Genomic DNA, 16,295 nt, shown 5'->3' on the forward strand with positions numbered 1-16,295 from the left:
GAAAACCTCAGGGGCCCCTCACTTACCTCTGTCATAGACTTTTAGAGGGAAGAAATAGTGGAAAAGAATGGAAAGACGGAGCTGTAAAGAGACTTTCTCAGGATTGCACTGCGAGACAGTGGCTGGGTTGAGAAAGGATGCAAACTTGAGCCCCTCCCCACAGCCCTGCATATAATTTACATACTGAGATGACTGTGAACTGTGACAGATGTGAGTCACAGGTGAGCGAATTTCAGGCTTTACAGAGAAGAGACTGGGGAACAGAAATCACGCAAGCTTGCATTCAGAGTCTTTCTGCTTTTGGAGCCAGGAGGTCATCCATCCCTCTGGCCAACTTCTTATAACTTAGAATCATCTGAGAGGAGAGCTCAATGAGAAGCTGTCGAGACCACATTGGCCTGTGGGCCTGTCTGGCAGGGATTGTGTTGACCAACCTACTGTGTTCTTTATCCAGTTGATGTTTGCATACGTTTTCACAAACTACATATTATTTAGTGTTTGTGTTTTGATGTGGTGGTGTTTTTTGGTTCTTTCTTTGCTGGGGCTTTTGTGCCCATGACTAGAAGGACTCAGTGTGAGCCACACGAGAAGAGACATAAGCCACAGTCATCTCAAAAGGCCAGGGATTTCAGCACCTGCCACCTGGGAGGTTGTGGCAAGATCTCTCTGCTTTCTGCCTCCACTTCCCTACAAGATGAGCTAATTACACTACTTTCCCACGGTTGTTTGAAGATCTAACAGAGCAAAGCACGAAGGAACACTTTTATAATATAAGCCATTGAAACCTCACTAGCATCGTCCTCATGGTGAGGTGTGAACCCATGTGCTGTCTGGATTTTCCTCTCAAAATTGAAACATTTCCCCTCAGGATAGATCCTCAAGTCTCAGGAATAAATAAAATTCACAAGTCCCAGGAAGTTCCTGAAATATACAAAATTTGCATGGCCCATCCCCAGGGCTATGTCAGCAGTGAGGATTTCTAGGTACTCCCAGACCGGAAGACCACCTGCAAGTCACATAGGGAGCCCCAGAATTGGAGTTTTGGAGAGTTGTTACCTATGCTGGAATGGGAATTTTGATGATGCAGCTGCCTCTGAGTTACCTGTGCTCCTGTAAGCAACCCCAGTAGAATCATTGGCTTAATAAGCTAGGTTGAGTGAAATCATGTCTCTGGTCTCTTTGTTAGCTTCCTATCTGGAGTGAATAGATTGTTCATGTCTCCCATGAAAAGTTTGACCCACAACCAGCTGCTTAGCCTTTCTGGAACTTTCATTTCCTCCCTCTGAGAAGTGGGATACGGAGCCTTCTATTCTGGGAGTATGCACTGGGAAAGGAAACCATCATGCACAGTACCCTGCAGTTTACAGTACCCTGCAGCTCACAGTACCCTGCAGCTCACAGTACCCTGCAGCTCACAGTACCCTGCAGTTTACAGTACCCTGCAGTTTACAGTACCCTGCAGCTCACAGTACCCTGCAGCTCACAGTACCCTGCAGTTTACAGTACCCTGCAGCTCACAGTACCCTGCAGCTCACAGTACCCTGCAGCTCACAGTACCCTGCAGCTCACAGTACCCTGCAGTTTACAGTACCCTGCAGCTCACAGTACCCTGCAGCTCACAGGCACCCAGAAAGGCTTTCTCCCCTTCCACTGAGACCTGTTCCCCTCTCTGGGTTTCCTCTGGCTAGGAAGAAGAAGCCATTTTTGTATTGAACCCACAGATGGAGCCTTTCCTCAGCATGGCTGGTCCTGAAGTTATAACATCTATAGCGGTTACTCCCCAAGTCCTGGGGGAAGGGGCTGGAAGGCTGTGAGTGTCAGCAGTCGAGACAGCAAGGAGGGTGGAGACCCCTCATGTGTAGCTCCTGAAATGAACTCTGAACACAAGTGCAGCAACAAGAGCAAGAACAAAGAAGGGAGACCATCAATATGCACCCCCCAAAGACAGACAAAGGAAGACAGGACTGCTGTCATTCCAGGACAGCTGGACAGTTAAGCCACAGCACAAACTCTAGTATGGAGAGAGCATATGGAGTCTCTACTTTAGCAGGAAGACCTGGAGTTAGAATGAAAAACATTAACTTTTCCTTATTTTTACTTTATGTTTGTCAACTAGGGAAAATTCTACGGGTGCACAGCAGCCCCAATTCTTCTGCATGTTGTTCCTAACATTTGGAGGATCAGGGGTCTGGTGCAAATAGAGACCCACAAGACATACCTGTAAATGTTTAAGTTACGCCAATCAACTTGAATGATGGCTGAGTGGAAATGCTTCCCTCTCCCACTTTACAGACACACCTGTTGCCAAGAGTTGGGGTTCCATGTAGTGGCTGATATTTGAAGAGGTAGCTTTGTTCCCCAGCCACAGCTCAGTATACCTTCCCTCATGGAAAGGCTTCCACACCTGTATATAGATATCCTGACCCGACATCTGTCTAAATCTGCAAACCACTGCCTCTTGCCATCCCTTGGGCTCATGTGTGTAGGGAACTTACACACACACACACACACACACCCCACTCACATGCATACTCACACACACACACCACACTCACATGCATACTCACGCACATTCACGCACACACATCACACACACACTCACGCACACACATACACACACCACACTCACACGCATACTCATGCACGCTCATGTGCACACACACACAGACCACTCACACTCTCACACACACATACACACACCACACTCACACGCATACTCATGCACACTCATGTGCACGCACACACACACACACACACACACACACACACACACACACACACAGTGACAGGGCACTCTCTTAGGAGTGGAGATGGAAGAGCCTGTCCCAGCTGCAATAGGGGAGGTGGAGCTTGGGACATGTAGCTGAATTCTGGGAATGAGGCTACTTGGAGGTGTGACCACCTGGAGGTATGAGGTGACACAGTGGACAAAGGCCAGAGAGAAGCCCTCCACAGTGGGTGTTTAGCCTGGGAACAAGGAGCAAAGGTAAAACTGACCACCAAGGTGTCTGGAGGCTTCAAAGATCCCATGTTGTGTGTGTGGCACTGGGCTATGCACAGACAGGCTGGTCTCCAGTTGAGCTGAGGTCTGAACCCCAAAGTCATAATTCACCTACATGACACAGTAGGCGGTCCCTCATGCTCCTGGAACTCTGACTCCTGCAGGCTAAGCTACGCCCCCCCCCCAGCCCCAACAAGAGAAGCATAGTCAGTAATCGTGTAGGCAATGGCCCAAGCTTCTGACCTTCAGGCTAAACTCCTCCCCAGTTACCTAGCAACTTGAGTGAAGACCATAAAAGGGGCTGTTCAGCCCCACCTTGCTCTCTTGCTCTCTCACTCCTTTGTTCTCTCCTCTCTCTTTGTCTTCTCCCTCTCTCTCCCCCTTACTCTCTCTTTCTCTCTAGCCTTTCCCCCCCCCTCTCTCTCCCTTCTCTCTTTCTCCCTGCCTTTCTATAATAAAGCTCTAAAACCATAGAGAGTCTCTGCTCATCAAGGCTGCCTGTTGGGAACCTCTTCCCTCATCCCTCTCTCCCATAACCCTGGTGACTTTAGCAAGGTAGCTCCGGGAATCCCAGGTAGGGCTGCCCCTTAAGAAGAGTGGGTTAGAGTGGGTCAGAGGCGTGAATGCCCACCCAGGGCTGAGTGGAAAGTGTATGGCAGCTCTCCCACACCTGACAGACCAGAGAATAGGTAAAAATCTGGTGGGGTGTGGGTTTCCCCTCCCCCTCATCCCCTGGGCCCCTTTTTAGTTCCCAAAAGTTGTCATCACATACCTTCACAGCAATGGACCGATTAGGAGGGTGGAGGTGCATGCCAGCGTCTGTCTGTGTCTTGGTCTTAGGAACACACATACTTCCTCTCTCAGCACCTCCCTGCTCCACATCAGTGGACTCAGAGCCTCTTTTCCATGCCCCCCGCCCCCTGAAATGAACCACATCTGCTGCATTTGTGACAGCTTGTGAGAAACTTTGATTTTGTGCAAAGCTTAGACGTCGTCTTTTAAAACCGGGTCTTCTCTGAGGAGGCTGAGATAGGAGGTTCACCACGAGTTCAAGGCCAGCACAGGAATATAGAGTGAACTCCTACTGCAACCACCCGCCCACCCAAACTGCTTTTAATTTCTCACTAGAAAATAATTTCCTTGTGCTTTTGATCACTAAGAGGGGGGAAAAAGTTGGGGCCAGGGGTTGTCAGCCATGACATATTTGGCTTTTTATTGCTAATTATCTGTACAAAGTGGTTATGTAATGGAGATTTTGAGTATAAACACTTGTCTTTTTAGTCTTTCATTTACCGGTGTGAATAACAAAAACCGGCAAATGCAATCAGAGTTCATTTAGATGGTAATTCTAGTTTGTACTTACCACTTAGCCTTAAAGTGCTAATATTCCCCAGTTAAAGCAGCCCAGGTTCCTTCTGCTGTCTCTGGCAGTGTGCACCCTGCGACTAAAGGCTGCTTGCTTCAATTTATTTCTCCTGTGTGTCACCAGCTTTTTTTTCTTCTTCTTCTTCTTTTTTTATAAGAGAGGAGAAAATGAGTTTCTTTAGAAGGTGTATTAATCTACCCCTGCACACATCGACACACACAAAAAAATCCGGCGTCAGGGGCAGCTTGTTGAGAACAGTGAAGGAGCCCAGATAAGGGTGGGGTATTGAGAAGGAAGAAGGCAGGAGGAATTTAGTGCTTTAAGAAAAATGGATTTGGGTCGACCTTTAAAAAAAAAAAAGGCTATTATTTCAGGGTTGCTTAGAGCAAAAATGGAGAGTTGCCTTTATAAATGCTGATTTTGCCCTTCCCAGGAGAACCATCCCTGTTTAGAAGTGATTGGTCTGTACAAGGTGGTCGCTTTCTTCAGATACTGGGCTAAAAGGCTTTTTGTGTCCTGGATGGGGGAGCTCCCATGCACTGTAGAACGTTCAGGCGCTTCCTTGGTCCCCACCCACTTTCCTCAGTGGACCTCTGCTGTGGGTTGAATTGTGTATCCCCAACTTCATGCAAAAGTCCTAATCTTAGGTCCGCTTTAATAGGACTTTAATTTAAACACAGACTTCTTAAATGTGTGATGGGTTAAGACAGACTTGATCGCTAGCTCAAGCTTTGTGAAAAGCTGGAGCTTTGGAACTGGACTTAGTCCATGCACTTAGCCACACAAGTGTGAAGCCTGGAGTTTGATCTCTTAGACACCATGTTTAAAAAGCTAGGCATGGTGGTACACACTTGTAATCCTCGTACCGGAGCGCTGGGAAGGCAGAGACAGAGGATCCCTGGGACTCACTGGCCAGACAGCCTTGTTTAGTCAACCAGCTCCAGGTTCATTAAATAAGAGACTTTGTCTCAAATAAATAAATAAATAAATACAGACAGACAGACAACAAAACATGAACAGCTTCATAGGAAACATACCTGATGTCGTTCCCTGGCTTCTTCCACACAGACGCATACATGTGCTCGTGCACGTATGAGCCTGCGCATGCACAGACACACACAGACACACACACACACACACACACACTTCTTTTTTTTAACTCCAGGGAAGGTTTGGACACAGGTCCCTGAATGCTGGGTGAGTGACACTATGGGGAAATAGCTGGCTCAGGGTGACACCTTCAAGTGGCACAGAATAGCCACGTATATGGAAGGGAAAGACTCCATCACAGCCTTCAGCTGGAAGCCCCTGGGGAGGCCCAGAATTGTAGAATGTTCAGATGAAGCACCCAGAACTTCGAGGCAATAACATCCTATGGCTCAAGGGTCTTGGAACATAGTACTTAGTGACAACAGCTCTAGGAGACTATATGCCTCTAATTGTGACTACTGAAAATGCTCCCAGGGTTCTGTAGCTGTAACAGAGGAGACCCCAAATTTATTCTCTGTCCTTCCACAGGAGAATGCTCACACTCCCTGATCTCCCATAGCACCTTTGACCTAAGGACACATTGCCAGAACTCACTAGCTCTTAAACACTGGGGCAAGCTGTATTCTTCTCTTCTGGTCAGCGATCATCATGTCTAATTATCAAAGCATCGATACAATTATCTGTCTGTGCAGTCTGAGCTCTGTCCACAGCCGTTGGTGCCATAACTAACAATAGCAGGTATTCAATGTGTATTTGTTGAGAAAAAAATCATTGGCAAGTCATTTATCATTTCTGGAGTTGCTCTCCTACCTGAAAAACAGAAATATTAAGGGAGGTTTGGGAGAAAGACTCTGCCTTGTGCTTCAGAGCCTGCCAGAACTGAATGACACAGACAGAATGGCTTCTACACAGAGAAATGTTCATGTATGTGTCTGTGTGCAGACATGAGGATGTACATGCAAGTGTAAGTATGTCCACATGTATGTGCATATGTGTGTACCAGTGTATAAAAGCTACAGGACAATCTCTGGTAACCTCCTTGGAAAATACCTTCTGCCTCCTTTGAGGCAGGCTCTCCCATTGGCCTGGAGCTCACAAGTAGACTATGCTGCCAGGCCGGTCAGCCCCAAGGTATCTCCTATTCACCTCCCTAGTAGCCCTGGGATTAGAAGCATATGTAATTGTGCCTAGCATTTTAAGTGGGTGCTGGGGATTGAACTTGGGTCCTCATGCTTCGGAGGCAGGCATTTGACCATCTGAGGTCTCTCCCAGCCTGATTCTCACTTTTTTTTTTAGAAGGCAGTGAAGCTGAGTCAAGGCACTGGCAGGTTCAGTGTCTAGTGAGGCCACCTTCCTTGTGGTATCATCCCCCTGTACCCAGCTGCTGGAAGGCACACAGCAGGCTCCTTGAACCCTTTGTTAAAAATGGACCTGGTGGCATTTGCAAGGTTCCCATCTTATGGTCTAACACTTCTGGTATGTCCCACCTCCTAGTAACATCCCTTTGGGAATGAAGGCTCAACATGTGAATTGGTGCTGCACGAGAGTTGAGCTTGTAGCCAAATTCTTTCTCTCATTTGAAGCTTTCAGCCGGGGCCCCTGTACCAAGGCCCATACAGCCCAGAGGAAAACCAGCAACAGACTGTTAATATGCATATTTCATGTATGCGTGACTGATACCCAGGGAGCTGAAACAGTTAAAGAAGTTACCTGGGGATCGTGAAAGGGCTCTGTGGGTAAAGGCGACTGCCACAAAATCTGAGTTCCATCACCAGGTCCTGTAGTGAGTGGGTCAGCCTGATGCTGCTTGTATCCCACTGCTAAAACTGGCTCCTCAAGGTGTGGTTGACCCCCTCCCCCGACGACCCGATGGTCATGTACTCAAGTGATGCCATGTGACCCTTCTCTCCAATTTAAGTGGTCAATAAAAGGCTAGATAGAGCCTGTGATTGGACAGTGGAGGGAGAAAGATAGAATTGAAGGTTCAAGATGAGGTTGCACGGGAGACGGGGAGGAAGACAGACTGAGAAGAGGAAGCCACCATAGACCAGAAACGTGTGGCCAGGAGAAACAGCCAGTAACAAGGGACTTTATAGCTAGGGAATAAGTTAGAATAGCCCTAGATCTGCCCAATCTAGGCATTTGGCTTATAAATAAAATATCTGGATTGTGTGTCTTTTATATGGGCTTACTAGAACCAACAACAAGGTCCCGAGTGGTGGAAGAAGACAATGGACTCCTGCAGGCTGCCCTGTGACCTTCACACATGACCACAGCACACATATGTATACATGTGCTCATGGACGCATACCCATGCCCAGTGTAAGGAGATGAAAATGCAATTTAAGAAAAGGAAATGACCTAGACCCAGTCTCAGCTAGGTGCCAGGCTAGCCTGGGCAATATGAGAGCTTGTCTCAAAAATCAAAACCAACCAACCAACCAAACAAACAAACAAACAAAAAAACCCCAAGAAACCCAAACACACAAACAAAAAACCAAAAGAAACCAACCAAACTAGAAAGGACCCAGAGCTCCGGCTTATTCAAGCACCTTTAACAAAGAGTGATACATTCACGGAGGGGCTGACAGACTTTAGCGAAGGAAAAAGGCTCCTTAGCCCTGGAAGGGGAGAAATGGAAGGATGGAAGCACAGAGCTGAAGTGTCTTTGCAGAGTGTGTTGCAGTAGTCTCCGGGCTCTGAGAACCTAGAAGGGCGGAGAATTTATTTCCTGCCTGTAAGGGGAAGGGGGAGGGGCGAGCGACTGAGCGGATTTTACTATTTGTTGCTTCTTAATTGCTTTCACGTACACTTGGGGCTTGACAGTACCCTGAGTACTCCTGTCTGGTGCCTGCACGCTGTAGTGTGTGGAGGGCATGTGGGAAGGGCTGGGTGCAGACATTCTGCAGGGCCCTTTTGTGTCTGGTTCTGCAGACCTGGCAGCGCACAGAACCCTGGGGTTTTGTGTCCCAGCTCTGAATTCTGGCACCAGTGCAGAGTTAGCATCCGTAACTTGTTTTGACAACCCCAGGTAACGATTTGTCATTAAGAGCTACTGCGGAAGCCTGACCCCCCTCTGGGGAAGTTTCCATGGTTTCTAAGGCCTCATGTCTAAACAGCCCAGAACGAGGAAGAGAGAGGCTTCCTTGCAATTTCCATTAAGGCCATACATGTCTCCCTGGGAAAAGTTAATGGACAAAAACATATTGATGTGTTAACAGTCTGAGACCTTTCCCCTAAGTAAACCTTTTAGGTAGCAAGAGTTTATTCACCTTAATTAAAAATTATCCAATGGCCTCATCTCCTCCGTCACTCTGCGGACAGGAGGAGGACATGAGCGAGGCTGAGATTTTTTTTCTTTTTAAGGGAATTAAATTTAAAAACTCACCGTTCTTTAAATAAATCCTTTGTTTGCTTTGTTAAGCAGAGAAGCCCGCTGGCTGTTCATTGTCAATTAGATGTAGGTGTTAATTAAAATAGCCACACTCAAGCACTCCAAGGATTAAGGTGCCACTTAGACCCCTTCTTCGATCTTTGAAGTTGGAGCTGAGTCACAGCACATGACCTCGAGTGCTCATGTCACTCTGGGACGTGGGAACGCAGTCTTAAGGATATGTTTGCTGTGTGAGTTTGTGTGTGCGGTATATGCTCACCTGTGTGTGCAGATGCACACGGAGACCAAAGGGGGACATGGTGTCCCATTCTATAATCCTCTGATTTACCCACTTAAAATAAGGTCTTTACTAAACCCAGAGCTAGCCTTGTGACCAGTAAGCCCTGATGTTCCACCATCACCTCGTCACACAGCACTGCGATCTCAGGCATAGCACACAAAGCCCAACTTTTTACCTGGGTACTGAGACTTGAACTCAGGTCCTCATGCTGGAACAGCCAGCACCCTTGAGCCATCTCAGGAGGCCCCTGATATACCAATACCAATTTTGAATAGATCTTTCTGACAAAAGATGAGCCACCATGTTGTCAGGTGACTTAAATTAGTACTGCCCACGGGTCAGATCCTGTCTTCAACCAGTACTTGTGTATGACACATGCAAATGATTATGTGGTTGAAATGTCAGTGTTTTATTGGTTTATAAGGTTTTATTGACACATAATTGTCACCATTCGGTGACTGTGAGTCTGACTGACTGCTGATTTCAATGAGCACCTTGCAGTCAGGTGTGTGACCTGAGTGCATTCATACATGCACATGCACACACATTCACACACATGCACAGGTGCCTACACATACTTGTCATATCCCTGGCTTTTACTCCTAACATCTTTCTGAACAAAGCTGCCTGGCTATCTGACGTTTGAAAACATTTTCATTCCCTGAGCAGTAAAGTAATATTAACAGTGATGTAAGTTTATCCAGTCTCCTAAGCAACCAAGCTGAGGTTTTGTGGACAGTGAGTTTTTACATCAATGCTGGGACTTGTACAGCAAACACTTTATCCACTGTTCAGTGACTAAGAGGCCAGAAGAAGGATCAGATCTTCTGAGCCTGGAGTTACAGACTTCTATGAGCCTCCATGTGGGTGTTGGGAACTGAACTCCTTGTCCTCTACAAAAGGAGCAAGTTCTCTTGCCTGCTGAGCCATCTCTCTAGTCTCCAGTAGCTCGTTCCTTTGCATTGCTAGCAATATTCCACTGCAGGAGTATGCCATAGCTCACAGCTGAGGAGCATCTAGGTATTGTCTGGTTATATGTCTGGTACACATTCTCATACAAGAACATGTGCCTTCCTATCTTCAGGAAACACCCAGAGGAGGATGCATTAAGCATTTGTGCCACTTTGTAAGAAGCTGCCAGGACAAGGAGATGGCTCAGTTGGTATTGTGTTTCCCCAAGTAAGCGTGAGGATCAAGAGTTCAATGGTGCACGCTTATAAATCACAGCACCACAGGCAGATGCCTGGGATTCACTGATCATCCAGTCTCATCCAATCTGTAGACTCCAGACTAAGGAGAGACCCATCTCAAAAAACAAAGTGGAGCTGGGTAGATGGCTCAGTTCATAAAGCCCTCACTGCACAAGTATGAAGGCCTGAGTTCAAATTCCCAGCGCTCATGGAAAATCTGGACCCAGCAGCATGCATCTGCAACACTATTCTCCAAGGCAAGATGAAGGCTGAGGCAGACTGCTTGCTCCCTGGAAGCTCATAGGCCAGCTAGCCCTGTGAACACAACAGAGGGCAGTGAGAGACGCTGCCTCAAACAGGTGGAGGGCGAAGATCAGCACCTGAGGTGTCCTCTGTCAAATGCTTGAGGGTCAAGGCACCTGTACTCTTACCTACAATCGTGTACTCATGCACACACAAGCACACACACATTTACATGCATGTACATACACTCACACATAAGCACATTCACACACACACACACACACTCACACACTCACATATATACATAGAAGCACACATATTAACATACATACACACACAGAAGCACACACACATTTACACACACCCGCACACATACACAGAAGCACACTCATACACACATAATACACACAGAGAAATACATACATACAGAGAAGCACATACATATCCATAGACACAAGCACAAATATTCACACTCACACACAAGCACATACACAGAAGCACACACACACATAGACATGCATACAGGGAGGCACACACATTCACACACACACAGAAGCACACACACACACACATTTACACACACTCACACACATACACAGAAACACACAAACATTTACACACACAAGCACACACACACAGAGAAATACACATACAGAGAAGCATACACACATTCATACATACAAGCACACATGCACACTCTCACACAACCACACACATTCACACATACAAGCACACACACTCAGACACATATACACACACAAAATAAACCCATACAGAGAAGCATACACATATTCACATACACACAAGCACACACATTCACACTCACTCACACACAAGCACACACACATTCACAGTCACACACAAGCACACACATACACTCACACTCATACACACACAGAAATACATACAGAGGAGCATACACACATTCACACAGAAGCACACACACATTCACACATACACAAGTACACACACATTCATACTCATACATTCACACACAAGCACACACATTGCCTCTCACACATGTGTTCACACTTATACACAAGCATACATGAATGCATGCACACACAGGGCACTGACAGCTATTATTTTAAAGTGACCGTGACATGTTTGTTATCCCTCAGCATTCTATGAAGGGTGCAGTGTGGTCATCTCATCTCCTTCTTCCCTCTGTGGTCATCCCCAAAGGCTGTGAGACATCAGAGTGCTTTTTCGTTTGGTTGGTTTTTCAGTGTGTGTTTATTATGGTAAAATGCAAATGCCCTGGAATGGGTCATGTTGACCATTTGAGTACACAGTTTAGTGGCATTCCTGTGTGTACACCTATCACCACCATCCACCCACAGAATCCCTCTCTACTCTCATCCCATTAAACAAGTTTTCACCCATTGTAGCTGCAGTCTTTGCTGCCATCACTCTACTTCCTGTTTCCAATCTTAAGTACTGCTGCTGTTATATTAGTTTAGTCTTATGCTAATTTGTCATTGTGCCTGGCTTATTCCACAGCATGGGAGCTCAAGCTTCATGCAGGTTGGAGGATATTGCAGACTCCCCTTCCTTTTCCAGGTTGAATAATATTCCACGGAATGGATAATACCACATGTTGCTAATCCATTGATTAGAGCTTGGATTTTTGTTTGTTTGTTTGTTGTTTGGTTTTTTTTGTGCATTTGAGAGATGGAAAATATCTCAAGGTAGTTTTAATTTATGTTTTCCTAATATTGAATTTTGTGATCATCATATTCTTATTTCGTTTCTTATACAGAAGAGTAAATAATTGCCCATTTTAATAGGGTGAATTTATCAACTTTTAAGAGATTTTCATACACCCTGGATACAAATCCTGCAAATGCACTTTCCCCAGTCCATTGCTTGATTTTTCCCATTCTCTTTCTTCTTAAACTTCATATTATTTATTAATCTTGTATGTATGCACACATCTCCGTAAGTTCTCTAAGTATAGTAGCATTTTTCCCGTCACTGGGTACTGAATATAAAGCTTTGGGCAGGGAACACAAATATCTTGCCTCTGAGTTACATCTCCAGCACTAAACTGGTAATGGGTTAATTTTTTAAATTTATATTTTAATATTTTATTTATTTTTGAGGGGGGTGTGCATACCACTACATGTCTCTGGAGGTCAAGGAACAAACTGTGAGAGTCAGGTCTCTCTTTCTATCATGTGACCAAACTCAGGTCATCAGGCTTGGTGGCAAGCTGAGCCACCTCACTAGCATGCCCCTTTAATTTTATAGCAAACCTTTGCACACATTTACTACACACACACACACACACACACACGCACACACACACACACGCACACACATGCACACGCACTCACACAATAACATCATTCCATCCCTTATTTCCCCCCTCAACTTTGTGTCTCCCAGTTCAGTGGTTATCCACAAAATTACCTAGTTTTTGCATCGATTTACAACTAAGTGTTGGGTAATGTACTTTGTGAAATTCATTTTTCCCGTGTGATTAAAATCAATAAAGATGTAATTTATGAAACAATCACATTCAAGTGTCTTTCTGGGTCAGTTACATTCCACCGCTTAGTGTTGGCCATGCGTGCTCTCTGATAGTGCAGGAATGTATCTGGGCTCTGGTCTGGTCACACTGGTCCCTCCTCCCTGCCCATCCTCTGTAGCAAGACAGACAAGCATCCTTGACTGTGCCTGCTCTGATGCATGTCACCCCACCTCCACCCCACTGTACCACCTACTTTGACACTTGACACTTTCCACAGGGTCCCCTCTGCCAGTCACTAGCTGTCAAGAACTCTGCCCCTCACTCACTTTTGAGCAACCAACCCCATCCTAGCCTTAAGATTCTGGTTAAATCTGCTCCAGGAATGTATTAGCTCCTCTTTGGAGCTGTGATGAATCTGGGAGAGAAACCGAAGATTGGACTTAGTTTAGCTAATGATTTTAGAGGTTTCATTCATCAAGGTGGAGAGGGTATTGTGGGTTAGAACGGTTCTATTCATGACATCCAGGGAACATAAAGGATTCACATCACAGTGGGCAGGAAGCAGAGCCATACAGAAAGGACCAAGGCAAGACGTGGCTCTCAATAGTCACTGGAGTGACCCACTTTCTCCCATTCTCCTTTCACAGGTCTACCCTCCAAATAGTCCATCCCTGGATTAAGCTGTTCATTAGACCAGAGCCCTTGTGATTCAGTATAATCATCTCTGGACATGGCCATGTAAACTCCGTCAACATTAGCATTGCAGGAGGCTTCAAGACACTTGGATCTGTGAGCTTCTCTTGCCCTTCACGTGTGGGACCACAGACATCTGACCCATCCCCTGCATCTCTGATGCTATCTGTGTAAATATTGCTTGTAGAGGAGAATGTAAAGTCATCAAGGGACGGTCATGGTATTTCATCCTGGAAATGAAATGTAGAGCCAAACTATAGGATGAGATTTGCTTTGCAGGAAACACCAAATACTGAGTTTTAAACTCACTGAGCCCAGCCCTTCTCTCTTTGGCCTGTATGACATATAAAAATTGCCCTCCCTTAACTCCTGAGGCCTTTGGAATAGTATCCAAAAAAATCACCCAGGCTGTTGGCCTATCCTCAAACACTGTTGGCAGTAACTGAAATTATTTCAGTGGTGTGGAGGGAGGCCTGGAAGGCTGACGAATACAAACATCCTCCCAGCAATCTCTCCTCTGAGCAGTCACCCTGAAGACAGGAATGATTCAAGTGAGTCAAAACTTCAGGGACAAAGAATTGCACTTAGTACGTATGGTGGCTGGGAAAGAAACTGAAAAATGCACAGGGACTGGGGAGGCGGCTTAGCAGCTAAGGGCTGTCGAGTGGAATGCTGGGGTTTGGTTCCCAGCGTCCACATCAGGGCGCTCACAAAGAGCTGTTAACAGGTTTCATGGCATCTGGTGCCGTCTTTTGGTATCTACAGGGACTGCACCCCACAGCGTATATACATGCAGGGAAAACCCCCTTACAGATAACATGGAAAATAAATAGGTCTTTAAAAGAGAGAGGGGGGAGGGAGGGGAGAGAGAAAGGGGGAAAGGGAGAGGGAGGGGGAGAGGGAGAGGGAGAGGGAGAGAAGAGAAACCCACTTAAATATTTATTAGTATGTAAGTTTTTAACTACTAGGTACCCACAAAATGTGTTTAGATAACCTGTGGGTGTTGACGTGGGTGTGTACATGTGTATGTACGTGTACTGCATGTGAAAATCAGAGGTTGATATTTGGTTTCTTCCTAGATTGCTTTCCAGGACACCTCTTGTTCTCCCTCGCTCCACAGCACTGCATTATGGGTGCAGGCTGCCACAGTAGCACTGCATTATGGGAGCAGGCTACCACAGGAGCATTATGGGCACAGGCTACTACAGTCACTTGTTTTAGTTTCTTTAAATTTTTAAATGTGGGTTCTGGGGATCGAACTCAGGTATTGTCTTCATGGGTAGACAGCAAACATTTCACTGAATAAGCCACTTCCTCAGACCTACTTAGACAAATTTTAACAAGGTAATATTAGCAGCTCATCCCAGAAACAGCCCTATAAAAAAGTAAAATAGGAGAGACATAGGCACTTTTGAGTGTCAGTTAAGTGAGCAAGTTGGGAAACACAATCTCCTTTATTGAGTGCGACAGCTTCTCCATGGCTTAGCTCTGCAGGAGCCACATCTGGAAGGATTCCCATCTGGGAGAAAGTGCGTCTATGAGGACATACCTCTGATAGGATGAGTGTGAAGGTTAGCTAGAATGGGTGTCTGCCTTCCAGGGCATGTCCTCTGGTGGCAAAATCTAAACCCTAGGCAAGAACTTAGAGGTTTGGCAGACAGTGGTGGGTTCTAGAATGGGGAATAAAGGAGGATATTGACAACAAAATGAGAAATCTGAGAAGCCAGCATTTATTGAGCAGTTACTTCATGCCAGGCACCATCTGCATTCTCCAATTAGATTTTAGAATAACCCCTGAAAGGTAGAAGGGGCGTTTGAGCTCCTCATGATTGGGCTAGCCTTTTATAAGGAAGTAAGATTTAAAGTGAAACCCACAAGCTGAGATGCTTAGGCCCCGGAGGCTGTCAACATGGTTGGGGAATTCATTCAAATGTGAATGCGTCTGATCACAACCCTCCTGAAACAGAACCATATGTCCCATTATATTTGTGGTATTCCATTCTCACACTGGAGAATGTTTCTCAGGAAATCCCCTGGGCCTATAGGGAATGGTGAATTCTGTGTTCCATTCTCAGAGACTCAGACCCTACAGCCTCAGTGGGACCTCGGAGTCTGTTTCTTTAAAAACTCCCTGACCGAATTTCTATTCATTGGCTTCCTTCTAAAACAAGGATGGAGAGGATGCTGGGAGCCAACCTGGACCATAAAGTGACCTTGGAAGTGGACACGAATTAACTCTGGACCATGAAGCCCCTCCCTGCCCTTTAGCCCCAGGCAGCTGGGGGCTCTGACCCTTGCACACTCATCCCGAAAGAGTTCAGGTGAGCTGTTTGAGATCATCATCACAGTAAAGGAGAAGCTGCTGAGTTCATTCCTCGGTGACTTTCTCCCCATCTTCCTTGCATCTTGGACATGGAGGTGACATTAGAAGTACCAAATCATGATGAGGATAGCCGCAACTGGTCCATCTCCACTGTGAATTGCATTCAGACTCACCAAAGAGACAACCTTCTTGGTGTAAAAGGGAAAACATCCCCGGGCAATGTCTAAAGATCCACCCTGATTGTGGGTGGTACTACCCCATGGCTGGGTTTCTGGGCTAAATAAAACAGGTCACAGGAGGAGGCCCCTTGAGAGCAGGCATTCTTCTCTTCCTGCTTTC

Source organism: Mus caroli, unplaced genomic scaffold (genome assembly GCF_978045245.1).
Source record: "Mus caroli unplaced genomic scaffold, Mus_caroli_1 scaffold_6, whole genome shotgun sequence".
NCBI lineage: Eukaryota > Metazoa > Chordata > Mammalia > Rodentia > Muridae > Mus > Mus caroli.